This window comes from Terrapene carolina, unplaced genomic scaffold, assembly GCF_002925995.2.
Source record: "Terrapene carolina triunguis isolate 2854851 unplaced genomic scaffold, T_m_triunguis-2.0 Scaffold558, whole genome shotgun sequence".
Classification (NCBI taxonomy): domain Eukaryota; kingdom Metazoa; phylum Chordata; order Testudines; family Emydidae; genus Terrapene; species Terrapene triunguis.
The window spans coordinates 8,886,875-8,901,309 of NW_020664909.1; positions in this window are offsets into that span (position 1 = coordinate 8,886,875).

Sequence of the window (14,435 nt, forward strand, 5' to 3'; positions counted from 1 at the left end):
TTAAAAGCAATACATCACGACACAATCTTAACTGTGACCCATTGTTTGTATTATTTTGTTGTGTTATTTTCCTGTGTTGAATTTTGATATCTACTTTCTTTTAAGTGATAACATTAAGTGGGAAATATCCGTTATGACTATATTCATGAATTGATTATGCAAATATTTGGTGAAGTATTTATTACTATTTCTGGACAATGTTGCCTGTGTATAGGGAACATGGACAACATTGTTGATTAATGTGAGGATGTGGATTTGCATTTAAGGCTAATCATGTGTTTCCAATGTGTACCTATATCATTTCTGTATCACTTTTTAGTGTTTTTGTGTTGTGGATTGTAAGGCACTGCTTCTTTTATCTGTTTGTACAGCACCTAGCACAGTACAGCCCTCATCATTCTTTGGAAGCTACTGTAATATAACTGGTTAATATTAGTGCTTCAGCATAATGTGTATAAAATTGTGCAGCTTGTATAAATTTAAGAGTGTATATATATATATATATATACACGCTCTTAAATTTATACAAGCTGCACAATTTTATACACATCTATCGATCTATATCTCTCTCTCTCTCTCTCTCTCTCTATATATATATATATAGGATTAGAAATTTGCTATCTGTAGTAATAATAAGTAGTGGGATCAAAATGTTAGAAGCTAATTTCTGCTAAGGATGTTTTTAAAACCTATTAAGCACAGTACAACAGAACCTACAATCGTGACAACATTAGAATTACACTAATTCGCTTAGAATTAAGTTTTTGGAGCAACAAAGAGTAAAATATTCTACATAAGAAAGATGACTATAGTAGCTCTTATTTATAAAATCAATACATTGCAGAGCAAGAGCCCCCAAATCATCATTGCAGTTTCTGTGGACATCACCTCCCCACTATAAAGAAAGAATGACCAACACTGTATAGTAGCTGACACTTGTTAAATAATGTTGAAGTCCAAAATCAAAGTAATTTGTGTCTGGGGATGGTGGGAGGCTTCTCATGAGGCAGCTTGCGGGACTGTTCAGCAGCTAGGAGCTCAACGTGCTTCCCTTGGTGTGGGATGCAGGAGGCTTTTGACAGCTGGGCGCAGCAGACCTGCAGATGTTTGTCACGTGTGGGAGGGGTTTGGTTCTTGGGTGGAGTTTGAGGTTAGAGTGGAGCAGGAAGGCTCTAGTCAATTTCACATTCAGGGGGGAAATTGACAAGAGCCTTTCAGTCCTTTCAATGTGAAAAGTGCCTTTTTCTGTTGGAAAATCATACAGACCAAAAATTCCTGACCAGTTATACTGCCCTGCTCTTGTATGAGTGCCGCTGCGTCATGCTCCTCGCAGGGATTGGACTGTAAAATTATAATCCAGTCCCTGGTGATCTGGTTCAGCAGTCCAAGTATCAGTCACATAATGATAGAATGAAAACTAAATATTAAGGAGTCTAATTTTTGTAAAAATAAACCCAAACAAGCCTAACAAAATAAGGACCTAATTTACTTTATATTTAGAGTTAGGATATTTTAAAGAGAGAGTTTGTCACATTATCTAGTATTCTCCAGCTGCTTTGTGCTTTGGAGAAAACAAAGCACAACTGTAAATCCAATTTACAGCGGAGGGACCAGGGTACCAGTGAATCTGGCTCTTTACCTGCATCATCTTTGGTGTCTGTCAGATCATTAAAGCACTGAAAAATCTTGCTTCAGCCTCAGATACAATCTATTTGTTCTACTTTCACATTAAAATCACCTTTTACTAGATAACCCTAAATTCTGTAGGAAAACTCTTATTTAATTTGTAATGTTATGTGAATAGACAGATGAGCAGAAATGAAAATAATTGATGTCTGTGGCATTTCAAGCAATACAAGTGCAAAAAGTGAGGTCAGCAAAATCCTGTTATTCAAGACCAATTCCCATTATTGAATCTCTTTTTAGCTTTCCCAAAATACTCATTCACACTTGTCATGCACTTACATTGCAAACTGTATCTCTAGTCTATTCCATACAAAGGAAAATATATGTATATATCTACCACCTTTAGTAAGCACCAGCTCATTTCCTGTTTCTTATGGTGAGTTTCCCAGACAAAGTGCTGTGGATCAATCTTCATGATAGTTGATTACCTCATCACTCCAGCTAGCCAGGTGTCCAATGCTGGCAGCCTAGCAGATCTATAGGAGACACATGGGATCAAGATAGATCAGGTGGCAGGCCTATGCTATGCATACAGTCTATGCAATTTGTGGAGTATGTTTTATGCTCTTCTTGGAATTTTAGTTCAGGCACTGTATCTTGCTTACTTCTTTTCAAATGGCACCAGTGTGAAAAGAGATAGAAATGTGGTTTTGCTTTGTTCATTGATCATCTCAACTTTTACAATCTCCTCATCTCATCCCTACCCTTTCATTTCTATGCAAAATGTTTATGCTAATATTGTCATTCTCTCCTGCCATTCTGGCCATGCTATTTACCTCTTTCAATCCCTTCCCTGGCTTTCCTTCACTTTTTTTGCATCAACTTCAAACATCTCATCTTTCCTTTAAAGTTCTTATATGATTGTGGCCTGGCTACTGATCTGGAAAAGTTGCAGCATGAGCGAAGGAGGAGGCATAACCTGGCTGGCCAGGTTTTTGCTCTTTCATTGCTCTCCTTTTCTCCCCCCAGGCAGCCTCTGCGGGTAGAGGTCCAGTGGAGCCCTGGCCTATTAAAGCTGCCATCCCCAAGCACAAATCCCCAGGGAGAGTGGCAGTGAACATTTTCTTTTTTTTTTTTCCTCATAGAAGAATCCTACCCTGGGTCCATTAGCCACCAATGGTTCAGGGAGGCAGAATTTGTATCCCCTGTGTTTGCAAAGGTGAATCGGGTCCAATGCCTGTGGAGGAGCAAGAGTAAAACCACCATTTGCTATTGAACCTCAATCATGTTTGTGCTAGTTTCAACCCTGGGAACCGTCTAACTATATTCCTCTCACACCAGTCTTACGCTGATTAATGTCACTGAAGTCAGTGTGTAAAACTGGTGTGAGAGGAGAATCAGGCTTCATGGAGTTATCTGCTGGTAAACTAGGGCAGAATCAGGCCCAAGTACTTGAGTTTGTAACTAGTAGGCCTTGTAGTGGTCTCAAAGTCAGGAGTTTCACTTATTTGGTTCATAATTAGGACCAAATCCTCTGCTCCTATCTGTGCCCTTTGCACTGCTCTGCTATTGCAAAGGGGGAATAGCAGGCTTAAACGGCTAGATGGATATTCCCCTTGTTTAGGAGAATCCCAGGGTGGCAGAAAGTGGATGTAGCTGACTCCCAATTCCACCACTCCTTGACCTTCACAGTTGGGGGCCCCTAGGAGAACCATTGTAGCCGGCATAGATTCTAGAGGCCAGAAGGGACCATTGTGATTATCTAGTCTGACCTCCATAGGCCATCAAACTGGTGTGTGTGTGTAAATTTAATAAAAAGTTGCGAGGGAAAAAATTTAGGCCTTATTTTCAGTCTGAATATTTCTAGCTTCAACTTCCAGCCATTGGATCGTGTTATACCCTTCTCTTCCAGATTCAAGAGCCCATCATTAAATACATGTTTCCCATGTAGATACTTACATACTGCAATGAAGTCAACCCTTAACCTTCTCTTTGTTAAGATAAATAGATTGAGCTCCTTGAGTTTATCACTATAAATCAGATTTTCTAATTCTTTAATCATTCTCGTGGCTCTTCTCTGAACCCTCTGAACATTACAGTGGATGTGCACTACACTGCAATCGGAGGTGTGATTGCAGCTTGGGTTGGCATAACTGTGCTAGCTTTAATCTAGCTAGTAGGGCTAAAAATATCACTGTAGATATGGAAGCATGGGTGCACGCATGGGTTGTACAAGCACACTGGGGGCCCTGGGTATGTACTTGTATTGCTAGCCCACACTGAAGCCAATGCTGCAGTCCTCACTGCTATTTTTAGCTGCGTTAGCTATGTTGTATGCCAACCCATGCTGCAATCACACTTCCAAGTGTAAGCATACTCTTAAACTAGAGGATGAATTAACTCCCAGCTTCCTCCAGGGCCATGGGAATGAAAGGTGGCATAATTCACATCTCTCAAGTGTTATAACAACCACTGTTCAACTGTACACAAGGATCTGGCCCTTAATTTTGGTTTTACTTGCAGAACCCACCAGAAATCGAGTTGGAGGCTTCAAGATCATGGAATCCTGGTACTTCACTCTTCATGTCCATGTGTGGGAGGGCTGTCCTTTTCTCTCTCCTCCCATTGTCAGTGTCCATACAATTACTGTTGTTATGGCAGGAGTCACAAGGTGACACTGTTTCACCACATAGTATTAAAGGTTCTTTTTCTTAGTATGAGAGCACCACTGTTCAGCCTTGAAAGAAATGCTGCATTGTGTTATTTCTGTAATGGAATTAATTTTTGGGAGACCTGCTGCAAGAAACAGGTGAGTTTGCTCCTTGCCTTAATCTCTCTATCTAGAGTCACCTTTGGGGACAGTTGCTCCCTAGGAACCAGGCACTGGTATTTTGGAAGTGATTCCTGGAAAGAAAGGCTTTTTTTCCTGCATGTTGTTTGACCACCTCTGTTCCAGGACTGTGTGTAGAGCAGAGATCGGCAACTTTTGGCCCGCGGCCCGCCAGGTAAGCACACAGGCGGGCCAGGCCGGTTTGTTTACCTGCCACGTCCACAGGTTCAACCGATCGCGGCTCCCACTGGCCGCGGTTTGCCGCTCCAGGCCAATGGGGGTGGCGGGAAGCGGCAGCCAGCACATCCCTCGGCCCGTGATTGGCTGAACCTGCGGACACGGCAGGTAAACAAACTGGCCCGGCTCGCCAGGGAGCTTACCCTGGCGGGCAGCGGGCCAAAGGTTGCCGATCCCTGGTGTAGAGTAAACAAAAAAAAGTTGCATTTAGGATATATCCGGACTCAGCATTATTGATTTCTCTTCCACTGGAAAATGAACCTTCAGTGTTCTGAAATCTGCTACTGCTCAGCATAAGGGTGATACAATTCAAATCTGGAATTTATCTGTGCCTATACCAGACTTTCTCTGATCCTCATGCATCTCCAGCCTCAGCTCTGTGCATGGTAAATTTCTATTTCCCATACATTTCTAGTGGGCTGCACGGGATGTGTTCACACAACCAGCATTGACTTTTTAATGGAGGTCGTTGGCCAAATTGTATGAGGTAATTCCATAGAGGTGTTGAGTACTTTTAACTCATTAATTTTTATCAGAGCTGCAGGGGTTCAGCATCTCTTAGGGATATGGCCCTTAAAAATGTAAGCGAGAGCCAATGTCAGAGGATTAATAAGGTGTTTTATTGTATGTCCTAGCTGTCATGTATTGGGGCAGATTTCTATTGAATCCTTTTGACTGGGACATATGCAAATAAATTACACATTGTATGAAATGCTGCCAGCAGCCACCCATAATCCCAGCAGATTTTTACTAAGTCCCTATTTAAGTAGGTCTTTAATAAACTTTGGAACAAGTTGGGCACTGGAAATTATCTGGCCTTATTGTGTTGAGTATCATATGCATATGTTATATATGGTAAGCTGTGCTTAATTTATTGAAGCCTTAATGCCAAGTCTCCTGTTTGTCTAGGTGACAGGATAGTGATATTTTACGGTGACAGTATCAAATATATAGTGATAAAGAAGGAAAAGTTGCATGTAATTAATCTCTCCTCATCATCCTGCTCTCTCTCATGCTCTCACTGTCACTTTGAAATCTTAGAGATGGAGGTGCAACCCTTACTAATACATTCCCATACGTGTCTAACACCTCCGCTTAACAGCCCCAGCCTTCCTCACGCACAACCATCCCTGGAAGTGTGGATTTATTCTCTTATGAAATCTTACAAAAAGGTGCAAACTGAAGTGTAAATAACGTTCATCTCACCCAATTGATTGGAATGTGGCTGCTGCTCTTAAGGTGGATTGGAGTTTAGGAGAAAGGAAAGGATTTCTAACTTGAGATTGAATAAGAAAATGCTGAAGTACAGAAGACTGATAAAGATCCAGCATTGGTAGGAACCACTCTGTTTTTGCTCTTGGAAGTAGAGAGGGAAAGGGCGGGCTGAAGAAAGCCAATTAACTGCTTCTTTGAATTATTCTATGTGCAGATGTGCCCAGCAAGCACCTGTGAACATGTGCTCATGGAAAGTAGCAAAATGTGTTGGGTGTTTTATCCTCAGGTTACACACACACATACTCTACAGCATTGGTTCATCTTATTAGTAATCAGTTTTTATACATGAGAAAAGAAAATCCGTTTCATATCACATCAGACGGTAAAAAGGAGACATGCCAGAAATATAAAATGAACACCAGCATCAGAAACCAGCAGTGGCTGCACACAGTTAATTTTGTGACCTGGAGGAGAATGAAGCGATAGTATCTCTGTCGCCCCATGTATTACTGATGTAGTGAATTTATTTTCCGACTGTTCAGCATGTCTCTCGCTGTCAGCACATTGGGCCTGATCCAGAGCTCACTGAAGAGAATTGAGTTTTCCACTCATTTCAATTAGCTTAAAAAAGTTAAAACCAAATAGTACTGTGGTATTATTATTATTTTATTATTAGGCTGGGAGTGGATCATTAGTTTGGTAGTAGATCATTTCTGTTTCCTTGTTTCACTGCTTCTCACTGGGAATTTGCAGCTATGAGGTTAGTCGTGAAAAGTATATTTTATTATAGAACGGATAAATGTAAAAACATTTGGTTTCAATTGTAGTTTAGGCTCAGTCCACCCATAGTTGCTTGTGTTTTGTCATCACTTGCTGATACAGTATTTAAATTCTTCCTATAATTTGTTATCCTGGAATTATGTGCTGCTGAATGCAAGTGAACTCAATGCAAACTCTGTAATATGTCAATTTCCAGTAGGAAGTCCAAAACCTCCATGACTCCCTTTAGATGGTTCACTGTATTATGTAATTCCCAAAATGCATTCCCTGAATTACATATTTTTAAATGAACGGAGAAAATGCCAATGTACTTCTGGAAACTACACTTCTCGACTCTCCCCCCCCCCCCCATATAGTTCTGAAAATCTGTTCTCTCTTCTGTGAACCTGTGCTGCTTTGCCCATTTCATTTTTGAAGATGGAATTTCTAAGCCGTAGAATAACACAGTGCTAAGCAATTATTGGGGAATTGAATAAAATTCAGAAGTCCAAAGTCATTTCAGATAAATTCCAGCACAATGAGTGAATCTTTCAAATAATTCTAAAAATAAAAATCTGTATTGCAAATCAGATTATCCTCTTCCATGCAAGAAATGATCCATAATTGTGTTACCAATCTGTGCAACATTTTGTGCTGCAATAGTTTCTTCTCCTTACGTTTATATTACATGCAGAGTACTAGCTGTGCTAACGTCATGTGCAGATATTGCTTTGCTCTTTTGAATTATTTTTTTGCTCAGTGCCCTGAGTGCTTAGAGGTTTCCTCCTGGCGATTGAGATAAATGTCACCCATGTATTTTTTTCTTTTTTTTTAATTGGTGAATGTAGTTAATAGAACTGGTCAAGCAGATGTCACAGAACTCCAAATCCACCAAACTGAACCCCAGGCATTCCTGGTGTGAGACTAGTAAAGCTGAAAACAGGTCCCCGTACCTCGATAGTAATAATTTGTGTTATCTGGTTCAAATAAGGGATATTTCAGATTCAAAGTACTTGGATGGGGAGATGGATTTGAAAGATGTCATGTGACTGGCATTTTGGCTTTCATGATCGTTACCATTTCAAATATTTGCAACTGAAATGTGTTTGTGGATTTGGACAACATCACGGTGAGGCCCTTAGCAGAGTGGCGTGAAACAGGCATTGAAAACTTAGGCTCATGTTTGTCAAAAACCTTTGGGTGGACCTGAAACACATCTCAATGAGCTTGGGTTGATTTTTGGTTCAGAATGAAAACCACACATGATGAGGAAACTTAGGAACAGAGGGGAAATGATTTTGCACCAGTCACCCAGCAACAGAGCTGGGCTTAGAACTCAGGTCTCTTGCATCCCAGTCCTGTGCTCTAACTACTCGACCACACTGCCTCTCTCAAGGCAAGAGGTAATAGTGGCACTGCAGTGCAGTCATTTATAGTACTGGTGACGTACAATTGTGCCAAAGGCGTTTAATACTGATGTTTTTCGGCCAGGCCACAGAATATCCTCTTCTTACAGCCTTTTAAAAAAAATTGACTTGGCCTCTTTCAGTCCTCTCTGTTCTCTTTATATCATCCTGACTGCCTCTCTCTGACTGTCCTGCCTGATAGAGTTTATTGTATGTGGCTGCATTTTAATCTTCAATAGGTGTCTGAGAAATTGTGGACTGGGGACTTGTCACAACTTGTAGTGAAGGCAGTATGCAATATAAAAATTACCAATAAAAAATGAGGTGGTTTTTTTTAACCTCTATTTCTTGTGCTACTTGCTAATGAGCGAGTTAAATTCCTTATTCATGATTTGCTTGGAGTCTGAGGCTTTCCTTATTCTGTGTGCATGAGATTTAAAAGCAGGAAGAAGGAAATAGTGGAAACGTGTAAAGATTAGTGGCTAACAGCTCAGTATTTCCTGTCTCTAGGATGTGTAATCCTCCATTAATTATTAACACACTAGTCTAATGGCTTAGCTATCAGCATAGTGCACTGCCAGGTGTGAGACCGAAGTGTGGGGCAGCAGGGCTATACCTCAGACTGACAGAGAGCTCAGGTTAGAGGGTTCTGATGTATTTGTTCACTAGGTTGCTGTTTACAAAGTTAGTGCAGCGTATGCTGTAATATTAATACTTGACTTTTGCGGGATATAAGGCATATTGCCTACTAGACCAGCAAGAATTATCCTCTCCAATGTATAAAGTGAGGGATACAGAAGTGAAGTGATTTTGTTGAAGGTGTATGTATTTTGCTATGATGCATGGGAACACATGCATGGTGGCTGCCAGGAACAGAATTAAGGAATCCTGAAACACTGTCTCCTACTTGAATATTCGTTCCCAGGCAGTTTTTGTAGTAAAATAGCTGGGGAATAGGGAAGAGAGGTCATATAATGGGCCAAAGGGCATGGGCTGAGGAAAACCCTCTGCCCACACTTGGATAAACCCCATGCCTTAAGTTACTGCCTTAGGCATGTGTAGGCTTTTGGGACAGTGGAGAAGGAAACAGAGGATCACTTTTCAGTCTGTATAGTGGAGTACAATAGTCTGAAAATTACTGATTATTTATCTATCCATATGTCATATTAAGATATCACCAATACCTTCGTATGTAAGCAGCAGTATTTAGGGGGTTGTCTTAGTTGGGTGTGTACCTGTGTCCTGCCTCATGTGCACGTGTCTGTATGTTAGCTAAGCCTGCCGCCAGAGTCCACACTGCAGAGTCGCATATGCCTCATGCCCCATAGAGCCACGTCCACTCTGATGCTGAAACTACACATTGTTTGATACTTGGATTCATGAGTGCCCTGAGCTGCCTCCTTACCACCTGGAGCCATTCCAGTGTTTGGTTTGCAATGTATTGTGGGAGAGCTCACCTCCTGTGCAGAAGTGCTTCCTGCCCACCACCTAGTGAATGCCATTTTCTTGGAGTCTCTTCTGGCTGTGCAAGCGGCTCCCTTCTGTCCATTCTGACCCAGGAACAAACCATGGATCCATTTGATCAGCTGCTCCTGCTTGTGGGTGAGGGGTTTATGCAGTGGAGCAGACATTTGCCGAGATGCTGGATGGCATTATGGGAACAGTTTCAGAGATGAAGGCGGTGGGACTTGGAGGGGAGTCCATTCACAGCATTCTGCATCGTCCCAATTAATGCCACAATTGGTGCTTCCTTTCCATGTGTGGAGCAGCGTTTCTGGTGCAGGACAGCTAGCGTAGCATGGTGGGACCACATCGTCCTGCAGACCTGGGATGACCAGCAGTGGCTCCAGAAGTCTGCATGAGGAAACAGATCTTCCTGGAGCTGCATGAAGAGCTTGCCCAACCCTTCAGCACTAGAACACTTGATTTGAGGGATGCCATATCAGTGCAGAAGCGCGTTGTGATTGCCCTCTAGAAGGTGGCTACCCCGAGTGCTACAGGTCTGTGGCTAACTACCAGTAGTTTGGTGTTGGCAAACCTTCTGTCAGTCTTGGAGTGGTGGTGGTGGTGGTGGTGGTTTACCAGGCAGATGTTACTGTGACTTACCCACATATGGTTGGCACTAAAAATGTGCCAGAAATAATAATTGGCTTTTAGGGAATGGGTTCCCCATCTGCTCTGAGGTCATTTATGGCAAACATGTCCATAATACCCACCTGGGGAAGTGAGGAAACAGATTGACAGAGCGAGATGGGTACCCAGAAATCACCTACTACAGGACAGGCCCAACAAGGAAAATAATAGAACACCACTGGCCATCATGTACAGCCCCCAGCTAAAACCTCTCCAGCGCATTATCAATGATCTAAAACCTATCCTGGAAAATGATCCCTCACTCTCACAGACCTTGGGAGGCAGGCCAGTCCTCGCTTACAGACAGCCCCCAAACCTTAAGCAAATACTCACTAGCAACTACACATCACACCACAGAAACACCAACCCAGGAACCAATCCCTGTAGCAAACCTCGTTGCCTACTCTGTCCCCATATCCACTCTGGCGACATCATCAGAGGACCCAACCACATCAGCCACACCATCAAGGGCTCATTCACCTGCACGTCTACTAATGTTATATATGCCATCATGTGCCAGCAATGCCTCTCTGCCATGTACATTGGCCAAACTGGACAGTCCCTACGTAAAAGAATAAATGGACACAAATCGGACTTCAGGAATGGTAACATACAAAAGCCAGTAGATGAACACTTTAATCTCCCTGGACATTCTATAGCAGATTTAAAAGTCACTATTCTTGAACAAAAAAACTTCAGAAACAGACTTCAAAGAGAAATAGCAGAACTAAAATTCATTTGCAAATTTAACTCCATTAATTTGGGCTTGAATAGGGACTGGGAGTGGCTGGCTCATTACAGATGCAGCTTTGCCTCTCCTCGAATTGACACCTCCTCATCTATTATTGGGAATGGACTACATCCACCCTGATTGAATTGGCCCTGTCAACACTGGTTCTCCACTTGCGAGGTAACTCCCTTCTCTTCATGTGCCAGTATAACAATGCCTGCATCTGTAACTTTCACTCCATGCATCTGAAGAAGTGAGGCTTTTAACTCACGAAAGCTTATGCCCAAATAAATCTCTTAGTCTTTAAGGTGCCACCGGACTCCTTGTTGTTTTTGTGGATACAGATTAACATGGCTACCCCCTGATACGTGATGCTGGTGGAGTGCACATTTGGCAGGCTGAAGGCAAGATGGTGTTTACAGAACTGTTTGGAAGCAAGTGTGACCAATGTCATCCGTGTGATTGTGGCCTCCACAACACATGTGAGGCTAAAGGCAAACATTTATATATGGAGTGGACTCAAGACACCGCTGACTTGTAGGTCAGGTCATGCAACCAGAACATGCACCTGTCAGGGGTGGAACTGCCTCCTGTCATGAAGGAGAAATAAGGGATGCCTTGTGTGCCCACATGCTTGCTTGAAAGAAATGAAGTATGATGCTGTAATGGGGCCCTGGACTGTGTGGACTCTTAATAAATGTTACCTATGCTGCCACTTTTCCCCGGTCACTTACGGATACCTGCATTTCTGCAGGAGTAGGTGGGGGGACACTTTAATTCTGGGGGCCACACATGCCCAGCACACACCATGGGTTCACTGCATAGGTGACCATATCCCAATATTCAGCTCGGTGGTGTCCAGTTGGCTGAAGGATCAGTGACCCAGGCAGTGAACAGTGGTAGATGTGGGAGCTGCAGACGGGTGTACAGTACCTCTGGTTGGAGGAGGATATCAAGGCAGATGGTGGGCACCACACTGGGGACACTGCCAAGCACCCGATGAAGCGCCTCGTAGCAGGGGCATGTGCTGGGCACATTACTGTACATGATGTTGGAGTCCTTGGCCTTTCAGTACAGGGATGTGAAATGTTTTACGCACTCCCTAGACTGCATTACTGTCTGACGGATGCCTGCTCCACCTGTCTCTGTGAGATATTCTCATAAAGGTGAATGTTCTGTGTGCTCCTGCTGAAATTGTGGTTCTAGGTGGTAACCAGAACCCTGGTGTGGTTCTCCAGCTGGTGTGGACACTTTGAAATGGTGGGGCAGGACAGAGGTGGAGCAAATTGTGGGAGCGAAGAAGTCCACATGGGCAAAAGGGGAGAGGTAAACTTCTGGTCCAGGGAGGGAAGTGAGGAATCTGAAAGGAAAGGGAATTCTGGGAATGATACTGGAGGATTACATAGAGTCGGGGAGGGCTCATTGTTTCATTGTGACGTCCATATCACTAAATGGGTGGGTAGAGAGGTGGGTTAGATGTCAATCTCACCCATTTCCCCAGGCAGATGTGCTAACTCGCATTCTGCACACCCCTAGACACGTGTCTGAGGCCTTCCAGTGCGAATGATAGCAGGGTAGGAGCCAAACCCATAGCTCAACACACGTAATGCTGCAAGTGTAGATATACCCTAAGAATGGCAGAAGGCTATAAGGTTCTGCTCATGCTCTCCTAGGGTTTATTTCTTTATTGGCTTTATTTCTTCTTATCCTTTTCTTCTCTTCCCACACTTCTTCCTTCAATCTGTTTTTCCTAGATTTTGTTCCTACTCTTTTGCTCTCTGTTTGAGAGTGGTCTGTTTATTTCATTGGAGTGACACCAGGAATTAATCTTTACTCAGTGTGCCTACTAACTAATCTATAAAATATAGAGCTGGTTGATGATTTTTGCAGGAATTTTTTTTGTCAATAAATGGCTGTTTAAAAAGATGAAACTTTACACAAACAATTGTTGATGTTATCAAACTTTCTCAAAACATTTATTGTAGCATTCTTTTACTGAAATATTCCTTTAAATAGCTATATCCATTCTTCACATTCCAGTACCCATGGTCTCTTAGGGTATGTCTACACTACGAAAGTAGGTCAATTTTATAGAAGTCGATTTTTAGAAATCGATTTTATACAGTCGATTGTGTATGTCCACACTAAGCATATTAAATCGGTGGAGTGCATCCTCACTACCGTGGCTAGCATCGACTCACGGAGCGGTGCACTGTGGGTAGCTAGCTCACAGTTCCCGCAGTCTCCGCCGCCAATTGGAATTCTGGGTTAAGCTCCCAATGCCTGATGGGGCAAAAAAAATTGTCTCGGGTGGTTTTGGGTATATGTCGTCAGTCGCCCCTCCCTCCGTGAAAGCAACGGCATACAATCGTTTCGCGCCAGACACCAGGGCGATTAGAAGAGCACAGTAAGGCGTGCTGCATATCAGAGAGGCTTTGAAAACCAGTTTCATGACTGGCCAGGCTTCGGTGTGACAGTTGTGTGTGTTTCTCCTTGATGCAAACCTGCCCCCTTAGTTGATTTTAATTCCCTGTAAGCCAACCACTCTCCCCCCTTCGAAATAAAGTAACCATTGTTTTGAAACCATGCATTCTTTATTAATTAAAAAAAATGAGATAACGGACAAGGTAGCCCAGGTGGGGTGGGGGAGGAGGGAAGGACAAGGCCACATTGCTTATTGTAGCCACACTACAAATCAAACTGTTTGAATGACAGACTTCTGTTGCTTGGGCCATCCTCTGCAGTGGAGTGGCTGGGTGCCCGGAGCCTCTCCCCACCCCCCGTGTACTTGGGCGTCTGGGTGAGGAGGCTATGGAACATGACATGGGGTGGAGTGTAGGCGGTTATACAGTGGATGCAGCAGGGGTCTGTGCTGTTGTTGGCTTTCCTGCAGCTCCAACAGATGCTTCATCATGTCAGTTTGCTCCCCCAACAGACGCTTCATCATGTCCATTTGCTCCCCCGTTAGCCTCAGCATTGCATCCTGCCTCCGCTCTTCGCGCTCACTTAATTCTTTCCTGGCCTCTGCCACTGAATGCCTCCATGCATTAAGCTGTGCCCTATCAGTGCGGGAGGACTGCATGAGCTCGGAAAACATGTCATCGCGAGTGCATTTTTTTCGCCTTCTAATCTGCGATAACCTCAGGGATGGAGATGATAGGGGGAGCATAGAAACATTCTACGCTCTACGATTCTGGGGGGACTGCATAGTCACCTGTGCTGCTGAGTTCGCCACACTGACCAAACAGGAAATGAAATTCAAAAGTTCCCGGGGCTTTTCCTGTGTACCTGGCTAGTTCATCGGAGTTCACAGTGCTGTCCAGAGCGGTCACAATGGAGCACTCTGGGATAGCTCCCGGAGGCCAATACTGTCGATTTGCATCCGCACTACCCCAAATTCGACCCAGCAAAGTCAATTTTAGCACTACTCCCCTCGCCGGGGAGGAGTAGAGAAGTCAATTTTAAGAGCCCTTTAGGTCGACGGAACGGGGTTGGTTGT